We start from the raw sequence: 21898 nt of genomic DNA, 5'->3' as shown, positions 1-21898 counted from the left end.
TGGACAAATTCTAAACAGTAATCATCCAACATGTATAGCATGATTATAACGTGTGCTATTAAAATAATAATCATAAAAAAAGAAATGGCATTTTTTTTACTTAAGTGCTTTCCTCCCGAAAAGAGCAGTATTATAGACAATATTGTCGAATTTGGTATCAGTGTTTCCATAGGCGTAACTTAGGACTATTTTTTGGAGAGGGGATCGTACTTAGGAATTAACTTTAAGGAGACAGATTCGAAAGGTTTTCCATCCTATGAAAATAGCATTCAACATTATTTGCTAAATAATTGTTACACTTGCGATTCCACAAATATTACTCTTTATTATTTTCGTCGCCAGGTTCAAGGAGGTTAATAAAATTACTGCTAACATGAATATTTTAATAAATCTGAAAATTTTGCAGGGGCAAGTACGGTACGGCCTTGTCCCGCCGAGTTACGTCTATGAGTGCTCATCACCAGGAAATTTAACAGGGATCCGGTCGTTGATGTATAATTTCTTAGTTTCTAATGAAAATTGTTGTTATTGATTATATTATTATTAAGTAATGTTCCCCGTGCATACAGCACCGAGCCTTCAAGGCACATTTAGGCAATGTGGGGGTATATATGTCATTTATACGAGGGAGGGTAAAAAATATTCTGTAGTATGGCAATTATTTTTCGTTACGTTGGCAACACTGCTTGTTTGAACAAAATCAGCTGCAACGTGCTGTCCTCAGTTCAATTCGTAATTGATTTCTTTGTTTTTATTCTCTCTGAAGGGCCTTTTAACTTGGATGCTCCACTGCATATTTGAATCAACATGCTGGACAACAGTAAGACCTTGAACGACGTAGCAACATCTCAAGAAGAAATGAAACATCAGATTGAACGGCACAGCGAACAAATTAACAAACTTGAGGTAATAGAGTATTGATTACTTTAAATGTAAGCAGGCACTTGTTATTCACATAAGTCGTCATATGCTGAAGTGTAATCTGATTAATGATGATGATGATAATAATATAATAACAACTTTTACGTACAACTCCTCCTATCACACACACAAATACACACGTACGCACTCACACGCTTCGGATTTGTAGTAAAAATTACAGATTCGTCGTAAGTACGATTCACACTACCAACAAAAGAAATGTATTACTTAAGGCAACCAAAAGAAAAGGCAACGTCACTTCCACGTAGTACACTCCGGTGACTGCAGTGTTTCAGGGCAACGATGCTCTGGCTACTGGAGTCACAGCCAGTATGATCCTCTATGGGGCTGGTGTTGTGTCATCCATATACGAGTCGTGTCCGGAAAGAGAGGTTACAACGGCTAGTATTCAGCCAAAAAAAAAAAAATTGACAACACATCCACTACAGATTATTTAGTGTTACAAGAGTTCTTTTTCCACCTAATTTCCGACATTGTCCAAACACGTGATGAGTCTAGGTACTAGCTTCTGTATTCCACAGTCATAGAATTCAGCCGCCTGCTGCTGGAACGACATTTCAACTTTGTTCTTGATCTCTTCATCGTCCTGGAAGTGTTGACTAGGGATGAACGATATCGGAAATTAGGTATCGAGATATATCGTCACAGACGATACGATATTTTTTCCGTATGGTGATATAGGCGACCCGGAAATATTTCATGAAGAACAATAAACATTGAAAAACTGCTTTCGCAGATATGAAGGTATGAGAGGGGCTCATGAAATTAATGGGCACAATACGTTCAACTACGTAAGGAAATATGTTTTTTAACACAAACTTAGTTTGTTTTTTTAAATGAAAACCCAATTTTATTATTAGCTCATTTGAAAGTACGGAAAAATTCATTAAGAATGACGTTTGTTACATTGTAATACGTCAAATAGTTCTCAAGTAATTGTAAACTGAAGTTGACGCTTGAAACAAATATTTTCATAAGTTGTTTGGTGTGTCGTAACATACATCTCGCCCTTTTGACGCCATTCGTGTATTGTAACAAACATGTTACTCTTCTGGATGCTATGCGATGTGCTTAGGAAAGTTGTTACGTTCCAACAACTGCAGGTTACAATAAAATGTGTAGTTTGTACATAATATTAAAATATTTGTTAATTAAAAAGTATAAATTTTAAACATTCCGCCATCAGTTACATACATAAATGTTAGTACATTAATATCTTTCTAATTTTTAATTGGCGTTCATTAATTTACTTCATAATTTTTAATACATCGGAACAATAAACTCCTCTCGTTTGGTCATGACAAATCTTTAGGTTTTCAAGTTTTAAACTTTGCACCTTATACATTTTTCTTTTTCAAATCGATTCATAAAATTTATGAAATAATGCAAGAGCGTAACGAAGCCCTCTAATTAACAAGACGTTTGTGATAGTATACGTACGAGAGAACTGTTACTGAGAAAATAGTATTTTCAGTCTCTGACGGGCCTGGATACTTATCTATGGTGAGTGTAGGAGAAATGCAGCACAAGCGTGCAGGCTGTATGCGCATAGGCATTTGCGCTCGGCTCTGTCGACAAGCATAGTGGAGGATGCGCCTTCACGCTCAACTTCAAGTTACAATTACGTGAGAAGTACTTGACGTATTACAATGTAGCAAACGCTATTCTTAATCATTTTTTCCGTACTTTCAAATGACGTGAAAATAAAAAGGAGTTTCCATTAAAAAAAAAAAAACTAAGTTTGTGTTAATAATCGTACTTCCTTGCTTAGTTGAACGTATTGTGTCCACTAATTGCATGAGCCCCTCTCATACCTACATATCTGCGAAAACAGTTTTTCAATATTTATTGTTGTTCATGAAATATTTCCGGTGGTAATTTTAGGTGACTCACCCGGTATAGTCTCCATGATATGTATCGTGCCGGCGATATGTATCGTCCCCTTTTCTGTGCTGCATTTCCCGTCACAAACCGAAAAGTATTTCATGTAATGATAACCAAGTTCGATTCGTCACATTCGGATGGAAAAACGACATTGTAAGATGTGCACTTCGTACATACGTTAGCAGGGCGAGAAAATAATGGAAAGTTTAACGTAATAATTAGCATGTAAATACATTGTACAAAAATTAATGGTAATTACCTATGTTACAAATTGAGAGTAGTCTTGTGACCATTTTCCCTTACAACCAAAATAATTTTCCAAAAATGTTCTTTCTATTGTCACAATATTATTTCATATAACGTTTGCAAAATTTATTGATTAGTGGCCTGGAATTCGTGTTTCTGGCTATAACTCTTGTCTAATCTTACGGCGGGCGGCTTTAAGAACCTTTTCTCGAGCAGGCCTCATCTCCAGGAAGCTATCAACTCGATGCAAGCCCCGGCACCTAACGAACTAACCGACCTTCATTCTGATAAGGGTAGCGGGGAATACGCAGAAGACCAACCAGACAAAACGGTGGCGCCGAGAGCAACGACGTCGAGAGGAAGAAGCGCAGGGCGCACCTTGTTCTACAGGCTGCCGCGTTTCTTATTTCGCTGGATTCGTCGCTTCCCCACTTCCCTTGCCAGCGTGAAGGGCGCCCGCCAAAAGACTGGACAAGACCTATAACTACGAACGATAGACATGCGAAGTAAACTAAGGCTTACCTGAGAACGCTAAAAAGTTGAGTTGTAGTGACCTGCGCGGAAAATCACATATTCGTTGTTCTGGCTGACTATGTACGAAGAACCAAAATAAATTAAAACATTCCACGTCTTGAACCACCGTCTTGCCTGGCACTCAAATCGTGGTAACGATATACATATATCGCCAACACGATTTATATGATCACCTCGATAAATATCGTGGAGACACATTTTTCCCTACCTGGCAATACTTCACAACACTGAATAAACATAGGACATGAAAGTTTCATTACCTTTTCACGAAGATCATAATCCTTTTCAGCCGCGGTGCATTTTACTGGTATAATGAACGGGGTAACATTGCATCACTGTCTTTAAGGGAAGTGATACACAAGTTAGGTTTTGTTTTTCAATCAAGGATTCAGTTTTAAATAGTTGTGAAGCGGCACATTATTTTTTTTGTCTTACTTAAAAATGTACGCCAATCCTGATTAGCTTCTGTGCACAAAGTTTATTTTCAAAATACAAAGTATGTGTTGTAGTGCCTCTTCTTCGATAGAGTGAGTAAGAGTGTGTGTATGTCTATCTTTATTTACAACATACGAAACTAGTGTATCGAAATGTTTACGACTTAAACCTATTTCTAACTTGGAAAACGAGAGAAAAAGAAACTTTGAAATTATTCTTGATACGAATGTTTTCTTTTAAAAATATTATCACAAATAAAGCAGAATTAGGCTATTATCAAGTGAACAAAACCTTAATTATTCACAATTTTCTTTAAAGATATACCCTTAAGTATATTTTATTACCTCTCCAAAATTATTTTCAACTTGTAAAAATATGCTTCCACAAAACTGATAATTTGTAATTACAGGTCTTCAGCAACCATTCCTTTGTTTTTATTGTAAGCAATCATTTAATATACAATCAGAATTCATGTAAACAAAATACAAAACGTGGTTTAATTTTTAGAATCTTTATACATGAAGTTTTAATGGTACAGTTAGGTTCTTCTTTGAAGAGCAATAAAATGCAAGTCACTTCAATGCACAGCTGCGGGAGTACTATTTGTGTACTAGATGCGTAGCTTCAAACATGGCAAGATAGTGACCAATTGTAATTCATATAAGATATCTAATTTCAATATGAACTACTACGATCTTCAAAGAAGTTGCAAGATAAAATTAGAATCTTATTCTACAATATTAAGGTTCAGTGGCGGTGATTATGGGGGGACAATTGCCCCCCCCCAAACTACCACCACTTTTTGCCACTTCTGTCCCCGCATTATGCTCAACCTTATCTTCGACGGAAAGTAAGCTGTCTCCCCCCCCCCCCCCCCCAAGTTTTTGCATCTTGCTTCCCTAGTTTTGGAACCTATTCGCCGCCACTGTTAAGGTTCAATAGTATCTGTACATCTGTATGTAGGCATAAAGTCATCAAAAGAGACTTATTGAGGACTGAGAGCTGGACACAAACTTGAAATTTGCCCTCCTGGGCAGTCAATCCCAGATACGCACCATAAGCTGCATCAGGATTATTTTACAATACCAAAAAATCAATATACTGAGCTTAACAATTCATTCTTCACAAATAATGTTTTCCATGCACCATAAGTGCTGAAAGACTAACTTAGCCGTAACAAGTGCTTCCATATTTCCGCATTCGTCTAGCTTTGTTAACAAAGTTTTATTTTAGACTTTTTAGTGCTTCTATTTAAGCCTAACGCTGTTTACGGTGCATGTTGATCATTAATAGTTACCCAGAACGACGAATTTTAATTTCTTGTGCAGCTTACTGCAATGCTTTTTCCATATTTAAGTCAAACAGTGCTTGCGTGGCGTTAGAGAGTAACTCGTGTATTAATTTTGAACACTATATATTTCGCTGACATAATAAATATGATAGATGCGATATCGATGACAAGATACACATATCACGTGGTCTCGATGTGCAAATAGTTCAACAGTGCAAATTTTACCGAAATACTGAGAGAGAGAGAGAGAGAGAGAGAGAGAGAGAGAGAGAGAGAGAGAGAGAGAGAGAGAGAGAGAGAGATGTATTCAATATAAATACTTCACGCCCTCACCTTCCTTTCAGCACAAACTTCCTCATAAATGCAGTGTGTAAGGAAGAAGAAACAGAATAAGGACTGGAGCAACAAAAATGTAGGCATATCATCTTCATACTCTACCATCGAACATGTACCATAACTAAAATTACAACAAACATTCAATTCATAAAATATCGTGATGATATGTCGTCTAGTTGATATCGCCTGGACGATATATTTTCAATATCGCGATATATCGTCTAGACGATACATCGCTCAACACTAGTGTTGACCTACAAGATGTTTCTTAAGGTGAAGAAACAAGTGGAAGTCGCTGGGCGCAAGGTCTGGGATGTATGGTGGATGGTCCAAAACTTCCCACTTGTTGTCATGAAGCAGGCGGGCACCTCTTGTCAACATTCCCCTGCGTTTGTTCTGAAGGGCCTGTCGAAGACGTTGGAAGGTTTGACAATATGCAGCAACGTTAATTGTGGTGGCGGATGCCGTTATCAAGTTTCCAAATCTACTCAGGCACTCGCCTTATGCATGGAGGAAAATTATGACGGAGCGAACTTCACAGTTGGCGGGATTCTGAACCGGCGCAGCCATTGTCAGTACGTTATGAGTTTTATGAGTTTGTGTTTTAAGTCCACTTTATGCACAGTAAGCCTATTCGGGACTGGACCTACAGTTTAAAGTGAGATCCGAACCACTATTTGCTTCCACCAGGTATTGAAACAGGGACCCCTTGATTACATTGTCAGTACGTGTTACTCGAACTAGACTCTCGATAACAATGACGAACGGCCGCGAGACGAAAGCGGAAGGATGAAGGTAAAGCCATTGTTGCCAACGTACGCTCTAAAACATCACTTTTCGGCCTATACGGGCTGTAACCTTTCTTTCCAGATAAACCTCGTATATTTGCGATTGTCCCATTATACATTTCATCTTATCACAAAGTAATTAGCCAAAAGTGGCAAAAATATAATGTCGAATAAACTAAATCAATCAATCAATCAATGCCTGTAAGCAAATAAATAAATAAATAAATATTAATTTAGCCCTTCTTTATTTCAGCGCGTCCTGATGGATAGGAGTGATGGATTTTCTCCACCAATGCCACATATGTTTATCTCGCCCCTGCAACAGCATTTCTCTCAGATAGGGCGAGAAAGGGGGAGAATGAAAAGAGGGATACACTGTTTAAAGCAAGCCAAAAGCTACGTGAGGGAATACTGCGATAGAACCAGTCTACACGGCTTTCAATACATTTCTGATGCCAAAGCTCCAAGAATTGCAAGGTGATGACTCACAAAAACTTGTGATGTGGCAATTGGATTTTACACGAATGTCGGTTCTCCCGTTTTTCTTTTCTCTTTTCTTTAGTATTTAAATTTTACAAGCTGTCTTGATTCTACAGGTGTCTTGTGCAGACATTCTGCAGGATCAAGTACCGGGTCTGTTCGGCAATCCTGGACATAAAAATGGATAAGCATTCTGGCATGATATAAGTGAGTGTAATAATGCATGTAAAGAGAATTTAGAATATATGAAAGTTATGTAGAAAATAAGGAAACATTCGATTATATTAATAGTGTGTGTTTATAGTTGAGAGGAAGAGGTATATTGGAATTACTTAAACAAATAAGCAGCTCTTCTGGAATCTCCAGGAAGGGTAGATCCTTGAGATGCGTCAGGATAGGTATGGGAAAGTCGGTTAAGGTATAGGTGGAAGAGAGATCATTCTGTTCAATTCTCCAATATTAACTATTTCTTAAATCAGAATGAGAATTTGAAGTAATAAAGAAATTAACACACACACATACACACAGTGCATTTTCCGGTGGTATTCATAACTGAGATTAATATGTAATAATTGATTGTGTTAATGAAAGACTTATGGATGAATATGTACATACAAATGCATAATCATAATTGTAGTACTATACCGATTAAGTTGCATAATTATGGGCTACGTTTGGATCACCATAGCAAACCAATTTATAAAGAGTACCGGAACTTATTACCCAAAATCAGTACTGTGTTTGTATATGTGTGTGCGTATGTGTACAGTGGTGGAAAAAAGTTCTTCCCCATAAGACTTTAATGGCAGGAAAGGTAGGCAACACACATTGCACCTTTAGGTGATTGGGTGATTCTGTCTGTCTCAAGAGCAACTCGTCTTTCATGCAATAGCCAACAGGCACAGGAAATGTAGGAAAGTCATGTGATTTCTCAGGTGGAATGTTGTTCGTCAGGCGGCCAGGGGCGTGGTGCTGATTACATTATCTCCACCTTCCGCCGTAACAAGAAAGTGTAGGGCCCTAACTCCACACCCCCTACACGCCTTCATGACGTGGTGTAAAGCACAAGGTAGCACTTTGCATTTTAATTTACTATACGTCAGATTTGGTCGGAACAGAACTTTCTAATCTCTATGTGGACTTTCTTCCAAGTTCCGTAGGGATGTATATAGACTCCAGTTTTTCTTGACACAATTCATCATGCTATATTTCGCTATAAAAACCACGGCCGATATCCTGTGTGTGTGTGTGTGTGTGTGTGTGTTTGTGGGGTATAATTCAAACATGTGAAGGGATTCTTTCCCACTACTCCATTCTCCGATTCTTCGAATCCGAAATAACTCTCAATTCCACACACTGAAAATGTAGCACTTCCAACATCTTAGCATGCAAATACCTAGTAGCAAAGTAATGTGTAGGCACATAGTGGTTCGGATCCCACTTTAAACTGTAGATGCATTCCCGATTAGTCTTACTTTGCATAAAGTGGTCTTAAGACACCAAATCAACCAACCAACATAATCCCGTTCTTGTCCAGATTATCGAATCCAGAACCTTCGTGGCGAATAACATAAGCAGAAAGATAATGTGAAATTAAATACAACGGATAGATTGGATTAAGTGGACGATACAGCACGAGTTCTGAAATGAACAAGAATACGAAAGTTGAAGGACCTGGATACACACACACTTTTCTTCCCCTCAATGGTAAGCTATGCTTCTTGCAGAGAAGCCTTTACGTAGGTCTTCAAGTCCACGACGAGAAAGTGTTCTACATGCAACAGCGGGACCAAAACATACGTCTAGTTATATATGAAAGCTGTGTTCCTCCTTATTTCGCACGTCATTGATAACAGGAACACGGGCCTCGTCTGCTAACTCTAGTTTCGTACAGCAGACGCCTGTTTGCCACCCTTTGGTTCAGTGACCTTCGCTCGTAGTTAGCAAGAGTGAATGACTCACCATATACCTGTTGCCTGTGAGCTTATGCAAGAATAGATATTTTGTTAGCGTCTGTAAGTATTGTCTCATCTGCAGTTATATTGTTAGAATACTTCCGTAATGGTTACGTTATTTATAAATTAGTTCTCGAGAGTGAGCTTTCTATCTATATGCACGAGGTGGAGGGTTATACAGCCTGCATGTATTATTTTTTCTTTCCTGAAACAAGAAGAAATTCGAAGACGCAAAAAGAGTCGTATAGGAGTAGTTAACAAAAAGAAAGAAAAAAACGAAAATGTAAAGGTTCAAATAAATTATTGTATAGATCGAGTGGATAACATTTTATCACGTGGCCTCCTCGATGGCGTAATGATAACGTCGTCACCTTGTAATCAAGGGATCCCGGGTTCGATACACGATGAAGGCACGTAGTGGTTCGTATCCCATTTAAAACTGAAGGTCCAGTCCCGATTAAGTTATCTGTGCACAAAACAAAAACTAAAATCATAAATTGTCACAGTGTAAGAAAATTTTATGTTCCACCACATACGAAACAAAAAATAATAATTTATTCCATGTTGGGAATTCACATCTGTTGAATCTAACCAACACAATTATGGATCGCAACATATTTTCTCAGATCCATTTTAATTATACGTGTATGATAAAATAACAGAAGTAGAGGAAAGAGAAAGCCAAGCGAAACACTGATTCATTCTCCAGAATTTCAAATCTCGTTACGTAAGGGTCTGGGTTAAAGTCCAGGGCAGGCATGACTCTCTTGTTCTTGCCCTTTTATCTGCTCTATTTCATCATAAATCTTCGTAATGGTTTACCTACAGGGAAGAATGATGACAATAATTGCCAATACAAAGCCAATAACAAACAGAACAACAACTCAATTAGGGAGATGTCAAGAAAGAAACAAGACTTGACAGTGTCGCCGTCTTTCGGTTTTTCCAATTGAAAATTGCTCTCCCGTTCTCGGTCTCGACTAGTTAAATATAGAAATCGAAAACGTATGTGAAGATACATATATTTCATATATCCCCGTTTTTGTAGAAAATTTCGTGAGAGACAAAATAAGTACTCTTCGATCATGTTTATTTATTTTTGTTACGTAACATCACTTTTCTTCCCAATCGTGGACGAGTGACTATTACATGAAATTAATGACGAAATACTCCAACACCCGTGACAAGGACGGTACTCAAACCCGGGAACTTTGGTGACGAGATCGAATGTCGACCACTTAATGAGCTCGCCCACCGAGTCTGTTTAATTCTGTTTGTATCAGGTAATTCGTAATAACTGTCAATATCCCACATTCATTATCATTTGTTTCATAATTTATCTTACTGATGTGATTAACCTGAAGTCGAAGAATTAGTTGAAAGGCAAAAATCAAGATTGAATGTCTCTGATGTTACTTCGTGCCGAATAATATGACGTGATATTATGATATGAATATATTAATATGATAATATAATATGCCTAGTCATTCCATTGATTGATCCCAATTGCGCACACAAAATATGGTATAATGTCCACTCCTAACTGACCTCCATAGCGGAGTGGTTAGCACAGCGCGCTACTACAGCATGGGTCCCTGGTTCGAATCTCGGCTTGGCCATGGGTGTTCTTGGTGAGTGTCCCTTAATCAATGTCATAATATAATCACTCATTACCCATCTTCATCTCGCTATTTGCCAAAAGTGACACTAAATAACAAACATCCAATCAAATCGAACATCTTCACCGATATAATTCTATATCGTACCGATTTCTCACTTTATCACTGCACCTTGCTTCATTTTACAGCATCCGATTCGAAAACAATTGGAATGTTGTTTTGTGCAGTTCATTGTCATTGTTTCGTTGTTTGAATTGTTTAATTAACGTCGCATTTATTAGTTTTAGACCTGTCTTGAGAGAGAGAATCGAGAACACAAAGGAAGGGGAAAATACAAGTTAGAGACCACGGCTCTCTTTAAAGGTAGCATTCCGTGAATACGACTGAAGTGACCGCAGAATATTATGGATAAAATTTGTTTCACTTTTTCCTTTTATTTCTATTTCAGTTAGCTATTTTACTTCGCTTTTCTTCTACCACTCGTGTTAATCGTGTCGGTGAGGAAGAATTATAAACTCGTGGAATGGACGATGGTACAAAAACACTATGCCTCTTCCACTGTTCGAAACTGTGACCACAAAATATTGTCTTATTTTCAAACTTTACGCCAAATATGGTTTTATTCGTCTCTTTCTCAAGGCGTTCCATTGCCTCTCCGATGGCGTAGTGGTAACATCTTCGACATGTAATCAAATACACTAAGTTATATGGAAACAAGGCTTAATTATATTACAAATGTAATCAAAGGCTTCGGAATTCAATACCAATAGAGGAACATTTGGTTCGGATCCCACTTTAATCTGTAGGTCCAGTGTATAAACTAGTCTTAAACAATTAACGTGTGGCATGTGGTCTGTGATGAGAACCATTATTTCAGTGAACCTTCTTGCCAATGACTCTAATATCACTCCAAAGAATATTTCCTTACGAGTAGCTCTTCTTAAGAAACCAGTTCCTGAAATTTTCTTCTAGAGGCCTAATAGCACCGAGCTGTTTGTTGTAGCTGGGGCATGAGTCATGTGACTCATGCTATCGATGCTCAATCCTTCCCGAGAATACAGATCCACCAGACAAACTTAAGCGAATATTTTGTTATTTGGGTTGCATAAACAACAGGCTTTAAGACGTTACGAAATTCTAGGTCTCGTGGCCCAGATAATTCTTTCTCTGACTGTACGTTTCAATACCTCTTATTATTAGAATTACATCAACATCATTTGTATCCCTTTATCAAACTGACCTGTGAAAGCCACAGCAAATTTTTTTTACTAGAAACAATATCGGCGATTGGGGTGGGGGGCGGTTGCCCACCCCCACTTTATTCCACTTTTGCTCCCGCACTATGCTAAACCTTATGTACCAAGGGAAAGTAAGGTGTCCTTCCCCCCCACCAGTTTTGGAACCCATTCGTCGTTACTGATCAGAAATAAAGCATTATGTGTGTGTGTGTGTGTGTGTGTGTGTGTGTGTGTGGGTGGGTGTATGTGCTTTTGCAGATGCTACCTTATGGGGACACTCGTCAGTTGTGAATCCACCTTATGGGGACCACACCGACTTGTGGGGACCAAAATCCGGTCCCCACAAGGAAATCGTTACGAAAATACATTTAGAAGCCTCGGATCACTGCTCTTGAATTTTTGAGGAACGATAATGGAATTACCTAAAAGGAAGTACATGGAAGAACCTGATGCATAGCATCCTTAGTTGGGAAAAATTTGATTTTCACGTGTCCCCATAGGGTGGCAAATTTCAATGCAACGTGTGGGATGAGCTTACTATTTTCCTCACCAGGTGGCAGAAAAATCGCGTCCGCGTTACACACCCACACGCTCTGGTTTTATCGCCCTTGTCGGTACCCGGGGGGAAGTGGAGTAAGGGGGGAAGTTTCGGGTGATGGTGCGGTGAGAGGGGGAGCGCATACACACGATTTCTTTCCGAGTAGACCTTGTGGGTACCGGAGAATCACCTCCCGGTCAAAGGCCAAGATATTAAAGGTGTATCGGCGCTCGTCAGGAGAGGTTGAGACAGTGTCTGGCTGAAGGTCACTTTTTACCCCACAGCTTTCTGAAATTCGATTTCTGAAATACTTTTAATTCTCATTATTTGGCGCCATTGCCCTCTATCTAAATCTATGTTTCGCAACAGGTGTTCCTCCACAAGGTCACGGGTGTGCTGCGAACTTTTCTTGTAGTAACAAAATGTAAATGTAAATTATTTAATCTGACTACCATGCGAGAGATCCGGGTTCGATCCCCAGCGGGGGAGAACCAGTATATTTTCCACCTGTTCAAGCGGTTCTGGCGCCCACCCAGCGTCGTATAAAGTGGGTATCTGTAGAAAACTTTTGGCGAAAAAAGGTGGCCATGGACGTGGTGCTGATCACTTCACCCCCACCTTCGACCGTGATCAAGAAAGTGTAGGGTCCAAACTCCACGCCCACTTTACTCCTTCATGGCATGCTGCAATGCACAGGGAAGCACTTTACTTTTTACCTTACAAATTTGTTTTCTTATGTTTGTATTTTTCGCTCTGTCATTGTCATGACTTAAATAAGACGCCCCTTGATGGCAAGGGTCAGTTTCTTATTACACATACATAATCTCTACAGGCGTTTCGGATCCATATAATCAGCTGCATGAATCGTTTCAATAATAATAATAATAATAATAATAATACCAAAAGTACCTATGAGTGCAGTGAATTGGATTATTATTATTATTATTATTATTATTAGTAGTAGTAGTAGTAGTAGTAGAATTTTTTACTGATTATATTGTAACTCATTCCTAAACTTTTAATTTATATCAACAGTGCCGTAATGTATTTTTTTTTAGATAAATAAATTTTATGATGTGCCGTGTTCAATACTGGATAATTTATGGTATTCTGCGAGGACAAGAAGGTTGCGGAACATTGCTCAACCTTTACTTTTACAGATGATCGAGTATTTTGAGGGGTTTAGAATTATCAGAAGGAAAAAGAGGGGAACATCATACTTTCGGAGGTATTTTCTTATGCCCTGGTACCTTAAAATTAACTCAGGGCGTGAGTTCCGCGATTTTTCTTTTACGGATTCCCTTTTTGATTCATCCTTTATTTTCCTTATTTTTTTGTTTACAGTAACTCACTGCGACATTGGCATGAAGAACCAAATTTGTTCGGTTTTCCTGAACAACGTTGGTTTTACAGCATTCTACGAGGAAATAAGTAAGATTAAAATAAACGTTAATAATAGTAGAAGGTAAATGTGTGTTAGTGTTCAACATTAATAATATTTATGAATACAAATACAAAATCACATAAGTGTGTAATTGGTTTGGTAATGTTTAGGATAGGTTATATTGTGCGTCGTGCGCCTTAATGTTAGTGTTAGTGTGAGAAGGAAGTCATGAGCTAAAAAGACGTCCGTTAAAAGTGTAAAGTTAGAGAGGCCCTATCACGGGTAAATACATGTTGTTCAGTTATTTTTCCCACTTATTTCTCCTTGCTTCAACCTCGATAGCGAGAAAAGATTAAGATTCAGTTTCTTTTATTACTTAATTACTGCGATGTGTAGGGAATAAAACCACAGAGTAAAAAACGAGGGAAGAACAACGTCAATACCTATTTTGTTCTTTATTTCTTGACTGTAAACTTACTGTTCTCTAGGACACAGCATATATATTATGCAAATTCTGTCCCAGAAGTAATTAGACCAATTCTGGAAAAATCGTTTTGTTGAAGGTACTGGTGTGTTTAAGAAGGATATCGAATTTGAACCTTCTCAGAACATTCTCTCCACATACATACTATCAATTACATTCAATACCAATTTTTTTGCCCGACCCTGTGACCGAGTGGTTAGCACATCGCGCTGCGACGCCAAGGGTCCCGGGTTCGAATCCCGGTCGGGCTTGGTTGTTTGTGAATATCCATTCATCAATTTCATCATTTCATCACTCATCCCCATCTTCGCAAATTAGCCTAGAGGCACAAAACGCGAAGTAAAATAAACTAAATCAATCAAAAAATCAATACCAATTTATGTGATGTAAAAATGTGAATAGAATTTATATTTTTTCACATATGCCTTTTTGAATGTAACAATGCTATTGTACGTTTAATATTGTTGCCAAGTTGCTGGATGACTTAGAGACAGTCAAAGACGACAGTTGCTACCACTATGTTATCCAGATACCTGTACCCTGCACCGTCCCGTTTCAATTTATTCATCATTGTTGTGGCCTACCAGGAAGGAATCCTTGATTCTTCTAACTGTTAAGGGTTTTCAGCGACGCATTTATGCGCAGCAACCATAGGCGTAACGTAGCAGGGGTAAAGGAGACACTTGCTCACATTTTTTTTGGTTTATGGAGATTCAAGAGATAATGGTACTTTTGTTAACCTCCTGAAACCCGAGGACTACAGTAATCAGTAATTTTATGATTTTGCAAATGTAACACCTATTTATCAAAATAGTCCTGGATGATATTTCTATGAGCTGCAAAAAAGAAAATATTCTGCTCAACCCCCCCCCCCCCCCCATGAGTTAAGCTCCAAATGTTTATACTATAATCTGAGCATACGAAACAAACATCGAATATTTCATTCTGTAAAATTACGTAAAGTTTTATGGTTGACGTAAAAGTGTGGAAGAAATCGAAGGAAAATTAAATTTAGATAAATAAAAAAAATTAGATAAATAACATCATAAAATCGGATCGTCTTAATGTGAACGAAATTAAATAACGTCTATTTCTGCCATGAATTCAATGGCGCTTCCAGAAAATTAGTAAGAAGCCTAATGCTGCTTTTTCACTCTTGCAGATGTATCTTCCCAGTATTTCATATTATTTTTGACCGAATCGAGCGGAAGTTTACGTCCACTTTATGCCCGATCTGACCGAACTGGAGCTACAAATTCAAAGCGCGACAAGGACAACTTGAAACGTGACCCCGTAAGAAATCTAATCCTGGAACCTATATTTACAAGATCAACGTCCTAGTTCGCAGTGGCAGAGTCGTCGCCTTGTCATCAAGGGGTCCCTGGCACATAGTGGTTCGGATCCCACTTTAAACTGTAGATTCAGTCCCTATTAGCCTAACTGAGCATAAAGTGGACTTAAAACACCAAATCAATCAATCAATCAATTCAGCTAATTGTGCATATAAGTAAGCAATGATGAGTAAATAAACAAGCACCCAATCACAAAAACCATCCTTCAATTTTCCGCTTCTCATTAACTTAATTCATAGTTTCCAAAAACCTTTCAGCAGACGTGAATAAAAAACAGTAGGTCGTTCGCCGTGACGTAAGCATATCATATTATTTTCCTCAGGACGTCTAACTTCCAAGCGGGTAACCAGGGTTCGATTTTCGGGTGGGGCATGATATACTTTCGTAATTTTTTCCGACCTTGTCCCCGCATAAAGCGGGTCTGGGCTCACAGACTTTCAAATCTATTGCTACCTGGGGCCAACCCTGAGGGGTAAAGGCGGCGGCAGCGTGCTGCTGATCACATCACCTCCAAATGCCCGAGATCGAGTTCGAGAATATGAGGGGGGTCCTATACCTATATCCCTTAAATGTGCCTTTATGGCACGGTGCTATCTGCACGGGGAACTTTACCTTTTACCTCACATTTATCACAATAAACAAGCTATGTTTAATATATATTAAAAAATATAGTTCTGACTGGGTGAAATTATTTTTCATGAATTTCTGTAACGTTACTAAACACGATATTTATTGCCATACTATTTTTATATTATATTTTTGGATTCTTTTATATTCCTTTCAGGAAACTGATTAGCGAATGTGTAAAGTGTTTCTCTCCAAGTCCATCAGCCCGTATGAACGATCAGTGCCTCAAAGCTACAAATTAAAAAAATCTGATAGACCTAACAGATAGTAGGTAAACACATCTCTATCGGACAGTCCGTTCTTTTTTACCGTGAGGGACAAGAGTCGATGCGAGGTGAGACATCCATATCACAGAATCTGTTGACGCTACATCCGCAAAAATAAACACAATTTAACGACAAAGAAAATTCTAAACAATCTCGGTATAAATTATCTCGAATCCAATCCAAAAGTCGGAAACCACCCACATATTTTTTCCAGATATTATCTATTTATTTATTTATTTAACAAATGATCCCACAGAACATTGTTCCATTGAGACATACATACATTTTGTGCATTATATTTGTGCATTACATATATCTGTGCATAACATAAATTGTTTCACTAACTAATATACAGACGAACCCCTCACCCCTTTCTCCACTGAGCCAGTATGGCTCTTTTTTGAATGATTGAAATGACATACTGTTTATATCAACGCTCGGATCATTTGCTACTACTTCATTATAAGTTTTACCAGTTTTCCACATCCGAGATATATTTACATAATTTGTTCTAGATTTTGGTACATGAAACAAACCGGGTTTCGGTCTGCTTCTCATTTGAGGTACATGATATTGTAATGCAGATACTAACCCCATAGAGTCTATTTTGTTATTTGCAATTTTATATCACGTGCTCATCAAATTAAGATTAAACTTTTCTTCAGTTTTTTCAATGTTAAACTGCGATACAAGCTCAGAGTACGGATTGAATTTAGGATATACTTTGTCTTCTCTATATGAACCTCAAGAACTTGGACTGAATCATTTCTATTTCCCTCATATGTTGTTTTTTTTTGTCCAAGGGCTGCCATATTACCGATGCATATTCTACGAATGAGCGTACTAGGGAGACATACAAAAATTATTAATATTGATGCTTTCTAGATCTTCCCCACATATTTTTATCAATCCTAATTTTTTATATGCTTGGCAGTGGTAGTGGCACCGCCTTGTAATCAAGGGGTCCCGGGTTCGATACCCGGTGGAGGCACAAGTGGTTCGGATCCCACTTTAAACTGTAGGTCCAGTCCCGATTAGCCTTGCTGTGCATAAAGTGGACTTAAAACACCAACCCAACTCAACTCAACTTATATGCTTGATTAACGATATGATGCACATGCTCTTTAAAACATAGATTTGCATCATACGTGATAACAAGATCCGTGAATTTAGTGACCTTAGCTATTTGTTTTCCTCCCATCTGACACTGGAAGTTTCTTTTTATTTCAGCGTTTGTTATAGACATTACCTGACATGTATCAAGATTAAATGAAAGTCTATTATTTTCGCTCCATTGTAGTAATCTATTTAAGTCTGCCTGCAAGTCAAGGCTGTCTTCGTCAGAGCAAATTGTTCTAAATATTTTTACATCGTCTGCAAATATAAGTCAACGTGATTTCGTAATAATTTTCTGGAGGTCATTAATAAAGAGTAAGAAAATGAGTGGGCCCAAATTGGATCCCTGCGGCACCCCAGAAGGCGTAGGGTATTCCCGAGATATGTATCCTCTATAATTGACAAATTGCTTTCGGTCCATGAGGTAAGATTTTAGCAGCATAATTACGTTTTCACAAATATATTAAAATACGATAGTTCCTGAAGTAAAATGTCATCATTTACCGAATCGACCGCCTTGGCCAGGTCAGCATAGATACCTGTTTCCTTTCGTCTAATTCATAAGCTACAAAATGTGCAAATTCGGCAACGTTTGGGATTGTCGACCTCCGCGATATAAAACCATGTTACATTGGAGATATAGCCGGTCGTACGTTGGCCATTATTCTGTCGTACAGTATTTGTTCAAACACTTTGCAAAAAACTGAGAGAATTTACGCTGGCCTAAAGCAATCAACGTTCTTTGCATTTGCCTTTTTTTGGGAAGGGTTTAACTTTAGTAATTTTCCATTTTGATGGGAAGTTGTGATGTTCTAAAATGTTATTGAATATTATACTCAATGGTTTTATTAGCAGTTCAGCGCACCCCTTGACCACATAGGGAGGAATGATGTCCATCCTCACTGCTTTTTTGGCTTTCAACATTTTAATTGCTTCCTCGATATCATTCAATTCGATATACGATATATGGAGTTGGGAAAGCACTCCGATTTCGCACTTATCTGATTCAACTATAGAGTACTGTAAAGAATCTTTGTACACCGATAGAAAGTAGGTAGTAAATGCATTTACAATATCGTGTCCATTGTGTAAGATTTCATTGTTGTATTCAAACGTTTCACTACCTGAATCCCTCTTTTTATTTCTAATATAAGTTCATACATTATTTACATCTATCCGTATGTTTTCCTCCGTCTCACGGATGTACGCTTTGTACGCTGCTGTTAGCCCTTTCTTTATCTCTTTCCTAAGATTCTTGTATTTCCCTTCATGATACTCTGCGTTGCAATGACTTTTTCCCCACTTTTTGTAATGATATAATTTTGACATTATTTTCCTAATAATGTCACCATTGAACCACACAGGATATTTAGGTATCTTGATGCGTTTCAGTGGTACGCAGTCATTCAAAATATTATACAAAATATCATAAAACGTATTAGTTAGTGTATTGACATCCTCAATATCGCATAGATTTACCCAGTTATAGTCTGTTAATTTTCGATATAAAGACTGGAAGTTCGCTTTTTTGAAGTTTTATTGAAAATTTACATTTTCTGCTTGAGTTGAAACATGGACCATTAATGTAGCCATATGCGGTATTAGGAGATAAAGTGCTTCATCTCTGAGGCATGTTAGATACCCCGTCCGCCATATTGGATTCGCCATATTTGATCTAACCTTTTTCAAAAATGAGAATCTGGGTAAGTAACACATCAAACACATCTTTGACAGTTTTCGAGTTCAGGAGAACCATGATTAAGTACGTAATTTTATATTATGCAGACACTCAAAAACGAATAAAAATCCCTTAAAAAGGATTTCAAAATGTGATATTTCAGAAAATTTCACGTTATTTCGGTATGACACATGATCCCTTTTCCAATTAAAAAAAATAAGCAGATTTGAAGTTGGAGCGGGTATTCTTGTTGCACTCTTCAGTCCAAGACATAATGGTAATGATATTATTGGTTTAACGTTATGCGTTGTCATGAAATTGGGTGGTTCCATTTTTTTGCCTGTTTATACGTCAGTACTTTTTGACATCCCGTAACTTCGAAAGTAATACAGATATCTTAAAACCGGATTTCACCATTCAATTTTTCAGAAATTTTACATGAATTTGATATGCCATTTGAAAAAAAAGAAGGAAAACTTCCTATCCACTTTCATCAATTGATTCTCATTGTGTTGCGATTAACCTAGAGAGGTAGAAAAATATCGTAGAATAACAGAACAGGCGAAGAAAGTAAGGAATGGACACATAGACTCCTACATGCTGCACGTGATTGCATTCACGGTTTATAATATCTGTAGAAATTATATGGGTGTTTCTCTTTCGACTTTCGAGTCACCCTGAATTTTAAAGTGGTGACGTGACCGAAACGGTTCGAGCTATAAATTGAAATTTGTCAAACCAACCGGACGCGTTATTAAAAATCTCCATTGGGTCTTTCATTTAATTGTTGTAGTCATTCACGAAATAATTGTATAGATAGTCAAAAACCATAAAATAGAAGCGTAGATAGGTAGACCTATCAAATACTAGCATGGAGCGGTATAAAGTATCTGGATGCGAGTATCCGTCTGTTTATGGGAGGCAAGAATCGAAAGTCAACAATGAAAATATTCTTATACTTAAATATCTTGGACTCAATTAAAGCTACGAACGTGTAATTTGATAGATATGTTAAATAGCAACTTCCATGGGCGTAACTTGGGACCTAAATTGGAGGGGGGGGCAGGATCAAAATTTGTTTCATCCCATAACTACTGTATTTGTAAAATTAAAAAAGTTATATTAATATAAAATCAATTTTTAATTAAACTTTTAAACTCATTAATTATTTATTGGAAAATTAACAAGCCGAATAGAAATTTTAAACACACAGCAAACTTTTGTTGTTATACTTAATTTAAACTTAGGAGATAAAAGAGCATTCTTCTTTCTGGTTGCAAATATTAGTCCTTGAAGACTTGTTTTAAGGTGGCCTTCCCCACCTGAAAATACTTGTTTCAAATGGTACATGTTAGAAATTTTAATATTGAAAGAGTTAAGGTCAAACTGTTTCAACAGTGAATAGATTATGATCATGCACATTCGCTGATGCCAGAATTATTTAATATATAGCAAACTGTTTGCATTTAAGTATTCAATTTAATATTTTTGATATTTAAAGTAACATCTGGTTATTCACGTGGGAATTTACAAATACAATTGTGGTCAATATTCTTTAAACTGTAATCAAGGGACCCAGGTTCAATACCTGTTGGAGGCCCACAGTGATTCGGATCCCACTTTAAACTGTAGGTCCAGTCCCGATTATCCTATTAGTGCATAAAGTGAGGTTAGAACAACAACTTAACAATATAATTTATACGTCACACAGCATGCATGAAACTTTTCAGATTCGTTGACTTTCTGCTATCCACTGTGTACGTCCCAGCACAGAAATATCGACTTGTATGGAAATTTTCACACTCATAAATCTTCCACGGTTTCATGTGATTTCCGGTGGCCGTGAAGAGCAGGACTTCCTCCATGCCGTAAGGACCACACAGTATTTGCAAAGCCCTGAAAACCTGGACAATACCTACTTTATAAATTGGACATTTAACCAATGTAGTTCTCTTTCTAAATTTTGTAGTCTTTTCTGTGAGAGGGCGCGATAGTTCGCTCTTTGTATTTCTGCCATTTTTTAAAGAACAAGAATCAGAGCTCAAGTATGTATGTACGATGAGTCCAAAGTGTACCTGGGGAGGGGAAGGGGTGATTCTGAATTATTTATCATCATTTTTACCCCTGTATCCTCATTAAATAATAATATATTTCAAGAAAGCTGGTCACGTGCTTTGTCCAGAATTTCAGGCCTTTGAAAAATCTGTGCCATGGTGGGCAAAGTATGCAGTACGGTGTGAGATTGTTTGTATGAATTTAGTTTCATCTAGAACAGTATAGTTAAACTATTTTTTAGCGTGTAAATTTTACAATTTGTTTGCAGCAAGTTTTGTCACTCATGTTGAGCAGTTAATACCTCTAGTGCATAATGGTTCTATTATTGCAGAAGAAAACTATAAATGAGCCCAGCAACTCATCAATTCCTCCTCTGTAAACGATATCTATTCTTCAAATACAAGTGATAAAAATGCAATAGTTTTGCGCTATCTATGTTGAAAAATGAAGGTACCCAGCCACGCAAGAAATGTGGGCTTTAGAAGGGAATTCCTTCAGTATTTGGAATCATGTGATACGTGGCATCTTCAAGAGTATCCGTGAGGTCATAAACATATATAGACCATAATACAATTTCGAAGGTGTTTTTATGCATAGCATATTTCGATCTTTATATAGCATATCAATCCGATCCGCCACATACCACATAT

Source organism: Lepisma saccharinum, chromosome 10, assembly GCF_977018435.1.
Source record: "Lepisma saccharinum chromosome 10, izLepSacc3.1, whole genome shotgun sequence".
Taxonomy (NCBI): domain Eukaryota; kingdom Metazoa; phylum Arthropoda; class Insecta; order Zygentoma; family Lepismatidae; genus Lepisma; species Lepisma saccharinum.
The sequence above is the reverse complement of the archived record's forward strand: the minus strand, read 5'-3'. Positions refer to the sequence as shown.